This window comes from Accipiter gentilis, chromosome 20, assembly GCF_929443795.1.
Source record: "Accipiter gentilis chromosome 20, bAccGen1.1, whole genome shotgun sequence".
Lineage (NCBI taxonomy): Eukaryota > Metazoa > Chordata > Aves > Accipitriformes > Accipitridae > Astur > Astur gentilis.
This window is the reverse complement of record NC_064899.1, coordinates 26,916,084-26,935,603: the sequence shown is the minus strand read 5'-3', so window position 1 is coordinate 26,935,603 and position 19,520 is coordinate 26,916,084. Positions and strand designations below refer to the sequence as shown.

At 39.3% G+C, this 19,520-nt stretch overlaps 1 protein-coding gene across 2 annotated transcripts in view; it reads left to right on the top strand.

The window, feature by feature from the left end:
* ADCY1 (adenylate cyclase 1) overlaps positions 1 to 19,520 on the top strand; it is a 498,640-nt gene that overhangs the window by 313,850 nt on the left and 165,270 nt on the right. The window contains exon 21 of one of the 2 annotated variants that reach the window (XR_007508916.1): positions 11,327 to 11,338. The exons of the other annotated variant lie outside the window; for it this stretch is intronic. The gene's annotated coding sequence lies outside the window, so the exon portion shown is untranslated. Of the gene's footprint in view, positions 1 to 11,326; positions 11,339 to 19,520 lie in introns of those variants that run through there. 2 annotated transcript variants of the gene reach the window in all.

Sequence of the window (19,520 nt, the reverse complement as noted above, 5' to 3'; positions counted from 1 at the left end):
GAGTTGTAACATGGGGATTAAAGTGCTTACCTACCAGCATATACACATTAAATTTGTCAGGTGCTCACACACCAAAAGAATGGAAGCCATATGAGTGCCTACGAGACAGAGATCAAATTTTAATGCATGCAGACATTGTTGGAGCTTTCAGCAGTAAGCCATACTCTTCCTCTTTCCAGTTACCGTTTCACAGCACATGTACCTGTGCACACGTTCACATGTCAGTTGACAGTCACAAATCAAAAGTTATTTTCTTAAGAGGCAAGGCAATAAGAAATTCTAGGGGAACAGAAGATGGTGGTGGCATTACTTTTAAATCCTGCTGAGTCCAAGACACACAATCTACAGTTGTCTGTATGCCAAGTTAGTTAACATTATTCTACTTTTCAAAACATAGTGATCCTAGACTTTATAGTAAAGAGCATTGTGTTCTGAATAACAATGAGCTATTAAAGTGACACTTTTCCTTCCTGCTTCAGTAGCAAAGCTAAAAAGCCTTTAGCTGTGAATTAAAAACCAAATCTGATCATGGTTTACTATGGTTGATAAAAATGCCTTTGAGACATCTAAATTGTTTGTGTATTTATTTCAAGGTAAAGTTGGGACAGTACAATTTCTAAGAAATTGTGGTCACTGTGGACTTAAAAGTATGCTTTTTGTCTTTAGTAAAAGTGCAGTCTGACTAAGGTGTAATTTGAGCCAACACAAATTTGCTTAGTTATTGAACAACATAGAACATTCAAAGAGTCATGCTTGAGGTAGTTAGCGACTTGGATAATACAGAATTCAAGAAAGCATTGATCATTTTTACTTGGTTAGCCTTCCCCAATGCTACCAACTTTGTATTGCTAATGTATTTCTCTATTGTTAGCTGAAAATTAAATAAACTGTATAAATCATCTTCACCTAGTTAAAAAAAATTGGGATAAATGTATGCAAAGGCTGTTGGAATTGTTTTTTGATAGTAGTGGTCACTGCCATGAAGTCATAATAACAATAAATTGAAAAAATATTTTAATTTGGTGTAATATTGTAACATGTAGAACTGGGCAAAAGGGATCAAAGGCATATATGAATCTGGGCTGATTCAGCAATAGTTCAGTTGTGAAAGGGAGGAAAGTATAGTATAGAAATGGAGAGAAGAAAGCTTTGAAAAAGTGTTAAAATAAAGCAGTTTTCCAAAAGTTAAAATGTTGACAGGTTTTTAATCATACTTTTTTGACTATTAAATCAAATTGATAGTTTTCATTTTTGAAAATGAGGTAAAATTTAAGAAGAGGAAATAAGAGAGGTAGAAAAGATCTTTTAAATCTGAAAATGAAATCTCATGTTAGGTCAAAAGAAATATCATGGACTAAAATAAAATGTAAGAATTTTGTCTTTTTCCATCTACCCCAAGTCTTGGGAAAAAAAAATACTCTGGTTGAATACCAGCCACCAGCCTAGCTCCTCTTCTGTTCCTTCCTTCACCCAACCTCCAGGTTGGCAATCACTTCAAACGTATTCAAATCTCTAATGGAGTTACATTATTTTTTTTTTAACCGAGAATCAGTGATCTTCACTAGCAGACCTTGGTCAATAAAGTACATGTGCCTTTCTCAGTAATTCTCTTTTGGGTTAGAATATTAGTTTTGAGGGCTTGAGTGTGCAATCCACAAGCATAATGCAGCTAGGGTTGCAAACACTGCGTAAGACTTTCTCTCTCCCTGTGTCTCAACCTTATAAGAAGGAAGTGAGGGAATGTCGCTGGGTTACCACTGTTAAACCAGTGGATTACTGTGAGCTTTGGCTCCTTTCCAGCTGCTCAGGACAGAGCATCTGGTGGATAAATGTGTGTGAAGCACAACCTGGCTGATGTAACTTGTTTATTTACACTGCATTCAGTAACCCTTGAACAGAGCTGGTCACAAATTGCATAGACAAACCTTCCTCAGGAATCTCAGACCAAATTCCTGTACCACAGAGAGCAAAATCAGTTACTGAGATGAGAAAAAAATCTGCTGATGTCTGCTGTAACTGCCTACAAGCATCCTGTGTTGCATGCCCTTGAATGATGCACGACTGTCTATGACAATACTCACCTGAGGGCTCCTTCCATAATACCAACATGGCAGATGTCAAACCACTAAGCAAGCATGTGAAAGAAAAGAAGAACCAGTAAGGTGTTTCCTTGAATTCTAATATATTATTTGTTGAAAATGGGAAGGAAGCTTGCAACAGCAAGTATTGTGAGAATAGTGAAAATAGGAAGACGCTGTGTATAAGTATCTAAAAATAATGAATTGCTCTTAAAGTGTTGGTTATTTTGAGAGGGCTGGTTCTGTAAAAATAGTTTGGTGGCCACAAAATTGATTTCCTCTCCTCACTATGGATTTCCCTGATCTGAGACAGTGTCTATGCACAGTTTATTGTAAGGTTTCATTTATTAGCTTTATATTGAAAAATGATTAGGTATTAAATATAGGATTAGATACTGTGGATTAGAACTTGTCTCTCATCCATTTCTATAAGTTGAAATAGTTGGTAGTAACATCCCTTGGTTATTGATTAATCCTTTACAAACTTTTTTTGTAATGAGGCATTAACATAACTTCTACTGTTCTTCCCAAACCTTTGACAAATATATTCATACAAAGTACATAGCACAAAAAAACCCCAACCCACATTCAAAACGAAAACCAATTTTTCTGTCTAACTGGGACCGCTTTTGTGGCAACATTATGTCAATGACAGCATGACAAAAACTGAACATGTTTCGTGACTGCAGGGTCACTTTTGATTAAGATAGCCTGTGTGACTCAGCTGGAGGCTTGTAGCTAGGACAGCTGTTACCAGGGAGGAAAGGGCATAAATAAAGAAGAGGTTGCAGGCAAAGGAGAGGGATTCACTACAGAATTACTGGGTCTACAGAGGAAAGATTTAAGGTACGTGAAGAATAAAGCTGGAGTGTCATCAGTTCTGTTTAATCCAGGAAGGTTGTTGGTGATAAGAATGTCAAATATTGCCTTTTTCTGTGAAGGTGTTTAGGCACTCACCTAGTGTCGTGGCTTAAGCCCAGCCAGTAACAAGGCGCCATGCAGCTGCTCGTTCACACTCCCCCACGGCCATGGTGGGAGGAGGAGAAAATATGAAGAAACGCTCGTGGGTCGAGACTTACTACCAGTCGAACCAAACCAAGGCTATTGGGACGTAACCCCGACCTGAGAGCAGCTTCCCCCCCGCCCTCCCGCCTTCCCACCTCAGCCCCACTCCCGGTTCTCTCTCCCTGGGGAACAGGGGACGGGGGCTGGGGTCGGTTCCTCACCCCTTGTCTCTGCCGCTCCTTCCTCCTCAGGGGGAGGAGGACTCCGCGCTCGGCCCCTGCTCCGCCGTGGGCTCCGTCCCTCCCTCCCTCCCTCCCTCCCGTGGGAGACAGCCCTTCACCAACTTCTCCAGCGTGGGTCCTTCCCGCGGGCTGCAGTTCCTCACAGACTCCTCCAGCGTGGGTCCCTTCCACAGACAGGGTGCAGTCCTTCCGTCACAGACTCCTCCAGCGCGGGTCCCTTCCACAGACAGGGTGCAGTCCTTCCGTCACAGACTGCTCCAGCGCGGGAGCCGCGGCCATTTTGGGGGACATCCGCTCCCCCGCTCCCCTCCACGGGCTGGGGGGGACAGCCTGCCGCCTCCCCGCGGGCTGCGGGGGCATCCCCTCCTCCCCCGCTCCTCCTCCTTCCCTGACCTCGGGATCCGCAGAGGGGTTCCTCTCACGTCCCACTCCCCCGACTCCCTCACAGGGCGTTCCCCTTCAGAAATCTCTTCTCCCAGAGGTGCTACTGCCGGCACTGAGGGGCTCGGCCTAGGCCAGCGGCGGGTCTGGCTCCGAGCCGGGGCAGCTTCCAGCAGCTTCCAGCAGCTTCCAGCAGAAGCCGGCCCAGCTGACCCTCACCCATCACCAAAAAAAGCCCCGCCACACAAACCCATGACACCTAGGTACCAGCTTCTGTTTACCACAGCAGCAGCCCTCTTTATAGCAAACAAATGGGCCTACTGCTTTCCCTCTGACTTTCTCTGAGAGCCTTGCAAACCTTCAAGGGCTGGTTGCGCTTTGGCTAATTCTCTTGTATTTACAGGATCTAGATGGCTCCCTGAGCCTATAATCCAGCCTAAATCTCCAACTCTTTGCCTATCTCCCTGATACAGCCACACCTGCAAACTACCATTCTTGTAGCTGAAATAGTTCTTTGCAAATCAAAGAAAATTTGGAAGCAGAGAATGGGGTGAAATTTTTTCTTGGTTAGCCAGGCCAATGTGAAGGGTGGAAAACACTGACTCCTCCTGTCTGCTCTTCTTTTACGTTAGCATGGCTTTCACAGAAAGCTTTCACATCAGTGCTACTGGTCAACGATGGGACTTGACATTACAGACTGGGCAGCCTGCAACAGACGTTCATAGTATGGCCTCAAGATGCAAAAATTTGACCTCAGAGTAAGAAGAGAATCAGCACCTTTGAAAGTCTTTCAGGCACCAATGACTCCTTAGAACAAAGGACTGAAATCGATAGTAATATTGAGCTGAATTCTTGAGAGGAGAATATCATATACCAATGAGCACAACCTTTTGGTTTAATTAAATTTTCTTCCAAGTTTTCTCATTTGCTCACTGAATAAAAAAAAAATAAATAAATTAATTCTTATTCTATAGCAGCCTCTAATTCTCTTTTAGTTCAAATGACAAAGGCCTTCATTTGGGGAACTAATAGATCTGACCTCTATCTTCTTTGCTGTACATTTGTGGTCTGGCTGATGGCAGAGATGTGTGCACCTATGGCCGCAGTAGAGGAAATCTGATACATATTGGTGCCAGATTTCTGGGGTGAGACACACGTGAGCCCAGCGGCGCTGGTCAGAGCATAGCATGTTCTGTCCTCGAAGAGTGCACAGGTCTTTGTGAATACACTCAGGCACGAACACCGCACACCTGCTATAGGAGTAAAATCACCCAAGTGCACAGTTCTCAAACAAACACCAGAAAATTAGGGCCACGTGTGGATGTAAAAGCCTATCTGACACTTGGATGCAGCGGAGCAAAGGCCAGACACCTTTGATGTTTGGATGGCTGTGAAAGGAACTGAATTAATTTGACAAGGGTGAGATGCTTGAGTGTGTCTGGATGTCCTAAAGCATGCGTGATTCAATTAGCAAAATTCATGCCATGATTCACTAATTTATCATTCTCACATGGAAATATTTCTAGGAACTTTCTGTCCTGGGGTACTAGATATCTCACTAGTGGCCTATCTGTATTCATAGCTGACAATAACTGTTGCGTCAAAAGCAATTGCTACATTTCTTTCTTCACATAGTACGCTTCTAGATGACTGTAAGCTAGTGTGCAGGCGAGGGAATGATATCCATTTTAAAAGGCTTTTGCATGTTTAAAAACAATGACATGAAGGATTTCACAGTGTGACTCCACTGCCCAAATTATACATGCTGAAACACTGAAATTAATGTCATTTATGTTGGCAGCACCCAAAGGAACCACCAAAAGCCACTGACATGCAAAAAATCTGAGTCATCAGAGGATAAAAAAAAAGAATGAAAGAGGACAAACATTAACAAAGATCACCATACAGTTTTGCAAATTGGAGGGATTTCTCCAGCAGCTCTAGTGAAATTCCATTAATAATAGCAAGAGCCACAAAACTAGGTGTTATCTGGTGTCCCAATGACTTTTGGACATTTGTTTGAATGACTGGATGTGGTAAGAGAAATGGGGAGAAGAAATGGGGTCAGGAACTTGAGTTTCCCCGTAAGCTTCTGTGTTGCTTAAGTTGTACACTATGGGCAATGTACACAGCGTGTATGCCCATACTATTCTGACTGTAATTTTGTTACTATGTCTAGCACAGTAAGACTTAATTTCAGATCAGTTTTCAACATATAAATAAATAATTCTGGACAGTGCTGCATTACAGGGAAGATATTGTAGTCTCATTATCCAGTATGAAATCTAGAAGCTGGCAAATTTCCAACATTTTGAGCAACATTGCAGCTATTGGGTATGGACAATAGAGGTGGATATGCTTACGTCTAGGTTTTCACAACATCCAACTTTTTGGTGAGAGCTACTGATCCCAGAGAGATACATAAATCTCTCAAACTTTACTCAGGAATGGCTAATGAGTGCTAGTGTTGACCAAAAATTGTAAGCTACAATAGGTATGTTAATTTAAAGCTTGTTTTCAAGGTAGATGCATGATTTTCTTGCCTGTTCCCTTTTCTGAACTATATTTCAGTTAAAAATTGAGGTGGGAACAAAGTATGCAAGAAATTTCAAACATCCTTTTTTTCACTGGTAGAATTTTGGTGGCAAGATATGTTTTGTCTTAATGTTGCTATGTGTGCTTGAGTTGTACCAACTGGTGATTAAACCAGTTGGACTCTAAATTGTCTTAGCATGCACTACAGTACAATAGATTTGAAAGGTGTTGAAAAAGAAAGATGATGCATCCAAGCAAACTAAGAAATCAATAAGAGAGTTTAAAACAGGATTTTGTAAACCTGATATGTACATATATATCTGCATTATTCTGTGCAACTATAGCAAGTATAGCTGCCTACCACCTTTATTTCAAATATTTTTCAGTCAGTTTTTGAAAGATATCTGTGTCTTCCAAAAGTGGAAACTGCAATCTGGCTATTCTGGGGAAAAAGATCAAATTTAATTTTCCAAAAAACAAGAACTAGAAACTGAAAGTGTTGATCAAATAAAGATTTTGTAAACCAATTATACTTCTACCCCCTGGTCAATTTTTCATTAAAATAATCAGACTTTTTGACCTGTCATTTTCAGCCAGCTCACTACTCATTTTCTATTTCACCAAAAACTCCATATGGTACTTCAGGCCAGAGGAAATTATACTTGCAGAGGGAAGTTTTTCATTGAATGCAATGCTGTAGTTGAGTACAGATAGCTGCAGATCTGTGTTAGAAAAGATTATTCACATGGAAGGGGCTGACAGGGGGAAAGCAGGGTATGATGTACAAACTCTACCCCAGCCAGAGGATAGCATCAGATTTGGGCCTGATTTTGTAGATTCAATAATAAGAGTATTATTCTGTAGGGCAACTTCCAACCTCATAGGAAAGAGGAGACTGGAATAAGATTTCCTGGCAGACCTGCATCCTAATACCTCCCTATGAAACATCTGCCAAGGCTAAGTTTGTTCTTCTCATGCTGTCATTTGTAGTTGTGTCTAAACCAACTCCAATATTATTTATAGGAAATAATACCAAAGCAATCCTCTTTTATTCTCTTTTATAGCCATTAGTGGTGTTTATGGGAATTCCCCAACAGCCATGGCCCAAAGGCTCTAGTATATTGAGCACACAACCAGAGATTTTCACCAGAGATTTTCAGAGCTACACTTCTGTCATGCTGGAATTTCAACTTTGCCCAGCAGAGGTATTTAAAAATGACATGTAACAAAGAATTTACTTTGCTGTTCCAAAGAAGCTTGTAACTTTTTGGTTTTGATTTGTAAACCTGGCAATAAGATTCTAGATTTTCATGACTTGTGGGAATAAAAGAAATGTATTGTCTGGGAAAAATCATGTTCATAAAACACACCTTAAAAGTTTCATTTCAGTCACAGTGGAAAGACACTAGTACATTGTCTCCAGCTGGTTCACTCATGCAGTTTACTGTCCAATTTACAAAATATGGAAAAGTTTCCTTGGAAACAGATTTCTAGGAAGTCCTTTTTTTCCCAAATGGTAAATTGCTTTACGAGCTTTTGGTCAAATTCGGAGCTGGTACAGGCAGGTGCACCTCTGCATAAAACCTTTCCTACTTAGTATGTCTCTGATATTTTTAGTCCAGAACAGTATGCATACTGCCTGGAGAGAACAAGAAGAAGCTGCTGAGCAGCTGACCTCTGAAATGAAAGTTTCATGCCTTGATTTAAATGTTCTGCTATAATCTGCTAGCAAAGCAATTTTATTCTAATAATCACGTGAAGCCAAATCATGGCCTACATCATGCCATTATACAGGAATGCAGAGAGAGAAGACAATTCTATTGTGAAACCTCCCTATTTCTCTGCAGAAGATATGAAGTGTTACATAAGGTGGTGCATTCAGACCACTTCTTTCCTCACTATACCACCAGCACAGGTGGGACAGAGGAACAGGCAGTGGCTAGACCCTCTGCTTCACCACACACGTTCTTCCCAATGCAATGATCTGTTCTCATGACAATCAACCAGCAGAACATGAGGGAAGGTCATGATGCTATGCATAATCTTTTGCAGGACAAGGTAAGCCCAGACAATGTAGTAGTGTATAAGTTTACTGGTACTTATCTGTATTCCTAGTGTCCAATCTCCCTGTCACATTCCTTAAAGGCATCATCTGTTTCGCAGAAAAGCTCCATCTTTCTCCAAACCTGATAAATGGGAACCCGAAGCCCAACCCTAAATACAGAAAATAGAGAGATCATTTTGAGAAACAATTCCCACTCTGCTCTGTTAGCTAGAAAGAGAACCATGGAGTGAGAAGTTTAGGAAGCCTCCCTCGTCATCTGAGTTCAGTTACCAGCAATCCACCTTAAAGAAAAGGTGCAACCAGAACATCACAGTTCTGTCCTGTAAGTGATCTCCTTGTAGCTCCTAATCTCCAGTCAGTGGCATGGACTGAGGCACACATAGCATCAGTTCAGTCAAGTAGGCATATAGTTTACTACAAGGCAAGATAATGTATGATTTAATATGTTGACTTTTTAAGTCAATGGACTGAAAAACAGAATTCTGCAGTGCATTTGAAAAAACAAGCAAACAAAACCACAACACAAAATCTCTATCTAGCATCAAAAGGGAATTTGTAAAAATCTTTGGTGGTTTAGTTGCACCTCTACCTGTTTGCACAATGATGTCAATTATCCTGGGGGTCATCTGACTTCATTTAATACTGTTATAGTCTATATATCATTGTGACTGTGACCTCAGCTGTCATGACATCAGGGACCATCAGTCAGGCAGTCAGAAGACCTACATCTTTTTACATGAGGTAATTCAGCATAGATTTATGCTAGATATTAATGATTTTCAAACAAAGACAGATTTATTAGCATTTCACAATCATCTTTCTTTTAAGGTTAGAAAGTGTTATGTAGAACACACAGTTTCTTTTAGTTCAGAATTATATGTGACTTGTTATATTGTCAGTCATTGAAGTGTTGTTATAAAAACCAGCAGGAGGGCATATTTGGGTGTAACATATATTGCATTGCACACATGCAAGAAAAAAGGTTATTTAAGCTTGAAGAGCAAAGAAGGCTCAGACTTTAGAAAATTCTGGAAATAAGGTGATCTACACAGCACTTGCAAACAAATGGCAAGAAAAAATGCAAGACTAAAACACAAATTTAAATTCTAAACCAAACACAATCAATGTGTACACAATAGATCTTCTAAAAGTATGTCTGTGAGGGCACATGTCTCCTTTGTTCTTTTTCATTCAGAAGGAACATAATGCTCATCCCCCCAAATCGTAAATAACAATCATTAGTTAGTATCCACAGCTGAATTGTGTCTTTTGGAGTGCTTTATCTTAGATGACAGAACTGTATTACACAAGACTGCCTTGCACTGGAAATAGATGACACAGGGGAGTGTCGTTCTCACAGAAAATGCCATGTAGGCTGTACTGCAGAATTCTCCAAGATGGGAGATGGCTCTTTAGACAGCATATTGAGACATTCCTGATGACTAAAATGTGTTGTTTCAGTCACTAGGAAACACAAAGTAAATCAAACTAGGCATTCATTTGGTCTTTCCAAAGTCCATATTCTGACCTTTGATACCTTGTACAATGCCATCTCACTACTTTCCAAGGAAAAATGACAATTCTGTTCAACCATGTTCACAAAGCATTACAGTGGCTTCACAAAATTTTTCACTGCTCTTAATTCCATTATTTGGTGATTATTGAGTAGTTTGCAGCTGTATTAGGATGAAATTGATCCTCAGCTGTCTGAAAACCGTGATACAAAAGTGGTTGTGATCATGTCTCTGAGTGTTTTTATCCAATAAATAATGACTCAAGACTGTACAGTAATTAATTCAAAAGCTACTATTGTAATGATTGAGAAATAGCTTAAGTGCAGCACAGAAAATTTTCTGGCTTTCTTAAATAATGAGTAGTTCCCTGACTACAGAAAGTCCAACTTTTCTTACCTACAATGTCAAATCATTCACCTAGCTTTCCTGTTACCATCTTTAAGATGTGCTGACATTTTCAGCAAGTAACAGAAAGTTGAGTGAATGCCCTGATGTTCAATCTATAGCTCTATAGTATAGTGTTAGCAAAGAGTTTAGACGGGGTATTTGGATTCACTGAAATCAATATGATTTTTGTTTTGATTTTCAGAAGAGTTAGAATCTGCCCTTAAAGCACTCTAACAGTGGTGTTTGTTGCTTAGAGATTTAATCCAAAGCCTCGCTCATGATTCAGAGGAAGTGCTTTCTGTTTAAAGGACTAGCTTAAAAGAAAAAAAAAGGTGGTTAAAACTAATCTAATTTGGGGGTGTTAACTGTCAGGTTTTGGCAATATATTACGACATGTTAAACTTCTGCAATGATAGAGACTTTAAGTAGCTAGTAACCTAGTAAATTATTAGAGTTTTAGAGCATTAGAGTCCAAATTTTTTTGGATTATATCAGACACTGTGTTTTCCACACAATATCTTTACAAGGCAGTTAATTTTTCCAGGCAGTTTTAAGTCATTTATAGGGCTGTTGTATTTTAAAGGTGCATATATCTTGGATCATTCCAATTCCACCAGATTTTGATTTGGTGGGAGATGGTGCAAGCACATGAATACCAATAATAAAAAGTTAAAATTGCATTTGGTTGTTAGTTATGGTTACATCTTTGCATGCAGATTTATAGGCTGTTTTTATTCAGTGCTGTGAAAAATTCTCTATTTTATATCTCAGATAATAAATGATTCCACATTTTTTTCAGCTATATTTGTCTCAGTTGTTTGAAAGAGAAGAGACAAGAAAATGTTTGCTGGTATACTCCCACAGAACACTTTCCTTGAAACATATAGCTGACCAGAATTTCAGCATACTTCAAATATTTAAATATCTGCATCAAACTATTTAGTATAAAAGACGTAAACACTTGCAGAAGTTATTCCACCCACGGACTAAACATGAAGTCAAAGGCTCATGCTTCCTTAGGTATACTTCCTCTCTCTTTCTCTCTCCCCCAGTTGCAATTACTTCATGTTAGGTAAGGCTATCCCTGGAGCAGCCACAATGCCCCATGGAAGAATGGAGTTTGCATTTCCCTTTCCCTGTGGCTACTCCTTCGTCCCAAACCCCATCCAGTAGGAAGGCAGGGGGATTGGCAGGTTGGATCCCCTAGTCCTTACATTTGTGAATTCTTCCACGGCTTGGGTTAGACACCAACCTCTTCAGCATTTTCAGGACTGGGAGCTGCAGAACACAGGACTTGGTGATGGCAATTAGACATAATTTTGGTATCTATGGCGTCTTATGGGCCCAGTATATAAGAACAACAACAACAAAACAAAACAAAACAACAACAACAATAATAATAATTATTATTAAATTTGCTGGAACAACATAGAAATGCTTTTGTAAACTTCTTCATCAGTGTTTTACCTTTCCAGTTGAGCAAAAATGGACCTTGAAGGTATTTTGATAAACTGTTATTTGCATAAAAAACATACATTATGTTTTCCAGTCAAAAGAATTCTGGATCTTTAAAAGGACTATAAATGAGAGTTCTCAGTGCTAAATGACTCACTTGAGACTTTCAGACTCCTCTGAAAATCCCCATGAGGCCAGGCAGCTGTAACTCTTGCCTATACTGCTGTGGAATAGTGCTGGTAGAGGACCAAGTAGTTTCAGAAATTAATCTGGAAGAAGAAGAGGCCTTGAAAGTTTCAGACTATAAATTCAGATAAGGATATTTATACACTTTGTGGTTTCCTATATGTTTACATATAAACATTTATTGCTTCCTATGGCATAATTTTTTTTTTAGCTGATGCACAAAACTAAAATGCTAACATTAGCCTTATAGTAACTTCTGTCCTGGTTTTTTTTTTTAGTTTAGCTTTGTATTTCATGATAATTTGTCCATAGGAGCAGGGATTTCCATCATGTAATTAATACCTGAAATGTTCTCCCAGTGCTTGACTATTAATCTGGCTTCCATTATTGTATTGAATGTTTGATGATATATACAAAGAAGATATTCTAAAATAAAAGAAAAAAAAAGAGATGAGTGACAAAGTTTCTCTATAGCTGGCTGAATTCACAAGGAGTTTTGAAAGGTTACTGAAAAAGTTTGCAGGAATCTGAAGGCAGAATTTGCTCAGCAGTTATCAAAATTCACAGTTTGTATGGAAGCTCGAAAGAAATGGAAAAGATAACCCGATAGTGTCACAAACAGATCATCTGGAAAAAAATATAAATCAGATGAAGCATTTTCTTCTTTTCAACTTTTAGTATAATTTAAAATTTTGAGTGAAGAATGTGGTGTGGAATGAAAAGTGAAAACATTTAAAATAATCAAAAGAATATTTGGCAATTTCTAAGCTTTTGTTGTTGAGATGACCTTTCCCATGAAGGATTTTAACAATGTGCATATACTGGCCAAATGTTCCGATGAAAATGCCCGGATCACTTCTATCCAGAATGCTCAAGAACTGTGGCTGGCTACCCAGGATTTAACTGATGGCATTTGTAAGCATCATTCTCAGAGTTACAAATAGGATGAACTGAAGTTGTCCTCTCTTCTGTGGCATCTCAGAAAGGATTTAACAGCCTCTCCAACCCCACCTTAGAGTGACCTATCTCACTTAGGTGAATTTTAATCAAACAATTACAATTTCTAACACTTTCCCCTCCCATGTTCCATGATACACTGTTCAGGAGGCATTGACTTGCTCTAGTCTAGTACAGAAAGGTAGTGTTGTAGGAGTAAGGATGAGAAAATTTTGTGTGATGATACAAAAACCCTGAATTTTTACCTTTGATGTCTGCATACTATCATTTCTCAAATACATCAATACATGCCATTTCAAAAATATGTATTAGAAATTAAAGGACATCAAAGCACATTCAAAATTGGGTGAGTAAAAATGTAAATTCAATTACAACACATTTTGGCACTCTTCTTGCTACAGATGTCTGTTTTAAGTTAAACATTGGGCATCTTCCAATACAAATTTGTAGCAGTTGCTTTAATGGAAAATTGAATGATGCAAGTGTTCCGATGGTTACCAGATGTTTTATTGATAGCTAGGTAGGTAGGTACCATAGGCAAATAGCAAAGAGACCACACAAATAAATTTAAAAGAAAAAGCCAGACAAGCAGGGGTATTCCAGAAGTTCTTTGTTTGTAGCACATTATCTGTAATGAATAAAATACAAGTATCTGGAAAAACAGTAGACATGTGCCTGAAATTACAATACCTTTTGCCAGTTCTCATTCAGAGAGGCATTAATAAAGCAGTTTTTCTAATATAAAAATATCTAAACCATGTCAGCTAACTAGTTATAGGTAGATGTTAGAAGCATCTTTCCCCCTCCACACCAGCCCGCTCTGTTGGTGTGTGTGACCACCAGCTTCAGCCTCCTCTCCAGCATGTTTCCCTCTGTGCTTTGAAGGCTGTCTATCCATGTGGATTATTTTCAGCGTCTGGGAAGGATTAGAAGATGAGGAGAAGCTCTCTTGCAGTTTTCTTCTCCCACACGAATGTACTGGCTTAGAGTCTTGATTCAGCTAAATTCTGAAAGACCTCAGATGTATGACTATCATTTGTCTGCATCTTGCAAATCCCTTTTTCTATGCCCTTCCCATTATTCATCTGTTTCTTTTTCAGTTTTTAAAATTTTCCCAGTCTTCAGAAGCCTCCCCTTCATTCTGTTACCAATGCTAAGCCTTTATCTTAGATGCAGTAATCAAAAATACTGACTAAGACAAGAGCCTCTGTATGATAGGTAGTATATAAACACAGAATTTACTATTACCCTGCTAAGTCATCTTTTATTGCATCTATTTCTCCTGACTTTCTATCCCTGCAGGATGCCAAAGTATCTAAAGGCAAAAGCAAAGTCTCATCTTGGGTCAGCAAGGTTTAGATACTTTATGAATGCTGGAGGTGACGAAGCACATGGGAACATCACTCTTGTGATACAGCAGAGTTCAGATGCAAATTCTGGCCTCCTTTTCCTAGTAGCTGGGCATCTATATAACTGTTAACACTTAATTGCCTCATCTAGACTACCAAGCACAGATACTGGCATGTTTTCTTGTATTGCAAAGAGTGCACACAGGTATCCCTGCCTTTTTTTTTTAATTATTTCAAGAAAAGAAAGACTGTTGAGGCCTAAAGATTAGGTTGTAACAAGCAGTTAAAAAAAAAACACCAAAAAACAAAAAAGAAAAAAGCATTGCTTCCTAACTAATTTAAGGATTGTTTGGCCTCAGGTTTTTCAATGGATTCACTCAACTCACAGCACATATATACTGTACAATTCCTTATGACATATTCTCTGTAATTGAACTGCCATGTACAAGGTTCACACATAAAAAAGAAAGTTTCAACTCTAAAGAAAAATCAGAGCTTATGCTACCTTCTGCAATAGGCTCTAGTGACTTATCAGAACAAATGGAAAAATCATTCTTTCTCCAAAAGTAGGACACTTCTGGCTACTCCACTTTTACAGAAACCAAAATACAACAGGGAGGAGCATTTCTGTGGTATTTAAGTGGAAACATTGCCAGAGACTGCTTTATTGTGGTATTTTAGTTGAAGACAAGTAGGTGGTAACTGTGGTATATGTCCACAGCATAACTCAGTTATCCTTTTAAAAAAGAAATGCAAGATCTAGTTATAAGTGTGTCAAATACAATTAACAATGACAAACCAGCCTCTTTACAGGAGAGACATATATTTTCCACACACACCCTTTTTAAAATACTTTTTTGATTCTCTGCTGTAACATTTTATCATTTCCAGTGGAAAAGCCAACTGGAAAACTCCATGCAGTAGACACTGTGTTTAGTCCCATTGCCTGGGACAAGCATTCTTTAAAAGTTAATCCTTTAAAAAAGTTTGCTTTTCTTGCTAATGCCATGCATACTCATAATTTCAGGAATTTTTTTGGGAGTGTTTTTTTTAAGGATTCCATCAATTTTTTTTATATTTTGTAATAAAATTTCCCCATAATTTTCAGAAAAAGCTGAATAAATGAAATTTTAATGTCAGAAATTCTCAGAGCTTTCATTACTACAGATAGATAACAACTCAGGTATCTAGCGAAGCTTCCTTCTAGCATGCTGAATGCTATGTCTGTTCTTAATGTATCAATATCTTACTAATGCTAAAACTGCAGACATTACATAGAGGTTCAAAATGAGTTTCCTTCCACTCTTCATTCATAGCACTTTTTAAATTCTATCTACGGAGCTGTTAGTTTTGCCTCTGGAATCTCCCTATAGTCTATTGTCAAGTCCTTATACAACGTGAGTGGTAGCTTTAGTTACCCAAATGGCCAAGTTGTTATCTAGAGTGGAACATGTTGATTGCCTTGAACGCCATCACATGGCTCATACAGGACAACCAGGTAATCAGGCCCAGTCAGCGTGGGTTCATGAAAGGCAGGTCCTGCTTGACCAACCTGATCTCCTTCTATGACCAGATGACCTGCTTAGTGGATGAGGGAAAGGCTGTGGATGTTATCTACTTGGACTTTAGTAAACCCTTTGACCCATTTCCCACAGCATTCTCCTGGAGAAACTGGCTGCTCATGGCTTGGATGGGCGTACTCTTCGCTGGTAAAAAACTGGCTGGATGGCTGAGCCCAAAGAATGGTGGTGAATGGAGTTAAATCCAGTTGGTGGCTGGTCACAAGAGGTGTTCTCCAGGGCTCAGTACTGGGGCCAGATCTCTTTAATAACTTTATCAATGATCTGGACGAGGGGATTGTGTGCACTGTCAGTAAGTTTGCCGATGACACCAAGTATGGCGGTAGTGTTGATCTCCTTGAGGGTAGGAAGGCTCTTCAGAAAGATCTGGACAGGCTGGATCAATGGGCCGAGGCCAATTGTACGAGGTTCAGCAAGCCCGAGTGCCGGGTCCTGCACGTGGGTCACAACAACCCCATGCAGCGCTACAGGCTTGGGGAAGAGCGGCTGGAAAGCTGCCTGGTGGAAAAAGACCTGGGGGTGCTGGTTGACAACCAGCTGAATATGAGCCAGCAGTGTGCCCAGGTGGCCAAGGCGGCCAACGGCATCCTGGCCTGTATCAGAAATAGTGTGGCCAGCAGGAGCAGGGAACTGTATTCGGCACTGGTGAGGCTGCACCTCGAATACTGTGTTCAGTTTTGTGTCCCTCACTACAGGAAAGACACTGAGGTGCTGGAGCATGTCCAGAGAAGGGCAACCAAGCTGGTGAAGGGTCTAGAGCACAAGTCTTGTGAGGAGCGGCTGAGGGAACTGGGGTTGTTTGGTCTGGAGAAGAGGAGGCTGAGGGGAGACCTTATCACTCTCTACAACTACCTGAAAGGAGGCTGTAGTGAGGTGGGGGTCAGTCTCTTCTATCAAGTAACCAGTGATAGGACAAGAGGAAATGGCCTCAGGTTGCCCCAGGGGAGGTTTAGATTGGATATTAGGAAAAATTCCTGCACCAAAAGTGTTGTCAAGCACTGGAACAGGCTGCCCAGGGCAGTGGTTGAGTCACCATCCTTGGAGGTATTCAAAAGATGTGTAGACGTGGCACTTAGGGACATAGTTTAGTGGTAGACTTGGCATTGTTGGGTTTGCGGTTGGACTCAAAGATCTTAATGGTCTTTTCCAACCTAAATGATTCTGTGATTCTGTGATTCTATATCAGGGAGCAAATATCTGTCCTGATTTTGGAATAGCAACTAGCAATGTTACCTATATCCTGTTTCCAGGTAAGGCAGAGTAATAAACCACAGAAGAGCTTTGCTTGTCAAAGTTTGACCACTGATATCTCAGAAATACTAAGCATATTTTTCTTCAGTGGTAATTTCTAGGTGCCATGCCTAGATCTGAAGACCACATTTAAGCCTTGGGAACTCTGACTTCTTTTTCAAACAAGATGTATGCATTTTCAGAGTCTAAATACTTAGAAAAAAGATTCTTTCAAAGGGTATTTTTCATGCTCTAAGAAAGACTACTCCTGTATTAATAACAGATGACTTGACAGTTGGCATCTTGTTTGCAAAATAAACTGGAACATCTTTTAAGGTAAAGTTTAAGTTTTCTAATTGCTAAATCTACAGTTTGTGCAATTTTTACATGGTAAAAAGGAACATTAGAGACTACTGCTTTATTGTAATCCCTTTATGGATGTTCCAGATATTATCCATCAAACTAAGTATTAGAAGAGGACAAATTTGATACAGTATTTAATTTATTTCATAAGGGTTTCAAACACAAGCTATAATGTGAATTAATATGCATTTAGTATACATATTAAATGTTAGCTAGTACAATTTTAACTAGCTAATAGACCAGAATTAATAATACTTTATTCCCAATTATTCCTAGAAGGGTAAGTGCTCTAATTCTGAATAACTGACTTTTTTGAGTATGCAAATTGTAAAATTTATGAATATGGTTACATCAGCATCTTTGCCATTTATATTTCCTCACCTTTATTAGGATTTGCATTATGTAATATTCTTTCTCAACACTTAAATTTTCATATTATTTTATTTCCAAACCTTAGCAGCTAAAATCTTTAGAGTCGAAACTATAATGAAGAAGTTAAACAAAGGAGAAAAAAATTTGATCTAGCTCTCAGGCCAAAAAACGCTATCAATAGCAAACCAACTTTTTAAATATGGAGAAAATATTAAAGTATGAAACACTTAAGCATTTAAAAGTCCTCTTCCGGTAAATACTTTAAACTCCCTTGTGAGACAATGATGATCAGTTCCAAGATGATATTTAATCAGGAAGGATAGATTTCTGGTTAGGATATTGAAACAGGACAAAGATAATGTGATCTTGTGTCTGAATTCAACAAAGAATGTAGGTGTCTGACTTCCAGAGCACTTAGAACTGCCCAGCTGCTACTTCATCCCAAAGGTATGTACATTTCCTATGTACCACCTTGTTGGATTTGAAGTTTCTGAAGTTTTTTGCTTCTGGGCATACTAGGAACTCTTGCAGACTGAGTAACTCAGCACAAATATCTCCTGTTTGCAACCAGCCCACTGAGGGACTTCTCTGTCCTCTTGGAGCCTCCAAGAACATAACAACTGCTTTCTTTTAGAAGAATTGTCTTATATTACAACAAAACATTCCTTGGAACACTCATTCAGAAATAGTTCAGTGCCTTCCTCTGCTTGCAAAAGGAACAGGAATATCAAAGCCTTATCTCAAGTCAGCACCAGGGCAGACATGACTCTTGCTGATGCTCCACCAGCATTCAGGAACGAAAGGAACCTCAGGTGAAGGATGGCACTGGGACTGGCTTCCCATTTCCTGAATCAAGAGGTGTTTAATGATAAGATGGACAAGCAACCCTTCACTAGGCTGAAGATAAAACACTGCTATTGAATCTGTTTAGTTCTCCATAAAAAAACCTGAATATTGAATTTGAAAGAAGTAAGAAGATGAGCCAGCCTGCAACTTTGTGGCGAGTGAGGACAGTCATATGTGAAGGACAATTGTGGGCTCCAATAATTTATTGGCTCAGCATCTGTCTTGTTTGTAGATCGAGCATTTATGATACAGGGGCCTCTAGATGCTGTTAGTTCAGTTAACAATTTTGCCTCCTGCTTACTTGTTTTATACTTTTTACAGTCCTGGAACTTTCTGCTACATTTTACTGTAGTTACTGGATCAGTTAGTGCAGTATGACGTTATGATAGGCAGTCTGGGGAGGGCCAGCAAGTCGGTGTGGCATGTAACTAACTCTAGTTCTGTCCTTGGTAATAGCTGAGAAGTAAGCTTGCAGTTCACCATCTTAAAGATAAAAGCTTCCAGCTACCTCTGCACCTCCTGGAAGCAACAGAATTGCTAGTTTGCAGAAACTTTTGGATGGATCACCAAAACCAAAGAAGGGCTTATCTCAGCTCAGGCAATGTAGAAACTTTAGAGATTAAATCAGTCTTTCCTCTCAAGGTTGATAAAAGCTTGAGGCTTAAAAGAAGGGAATTTTTGTAGGAGGCGAGTAAGGTCCTAGTGTAATATTTGAACTTCATCAGAAACCTGGGGTTCACAAGATTCCAAAACTCAGGCAGAAACTGTGAGGGTTGATCATACATGAATCAAAATCAGAAATCAAATGAATAGCCACCCTAATAGAAAAAGAAAAAAAAGGAACCAATGAGAGTTTTAATCTGTTTCAGAGGAAGATTTTGCAGAAATTGAGGAAGAAACATAGATATTGAGTTAATGAATAGCTTTTATAAGTTAATTAATGCCAGATGTTTCTAATAATGTATCATCTCTCTT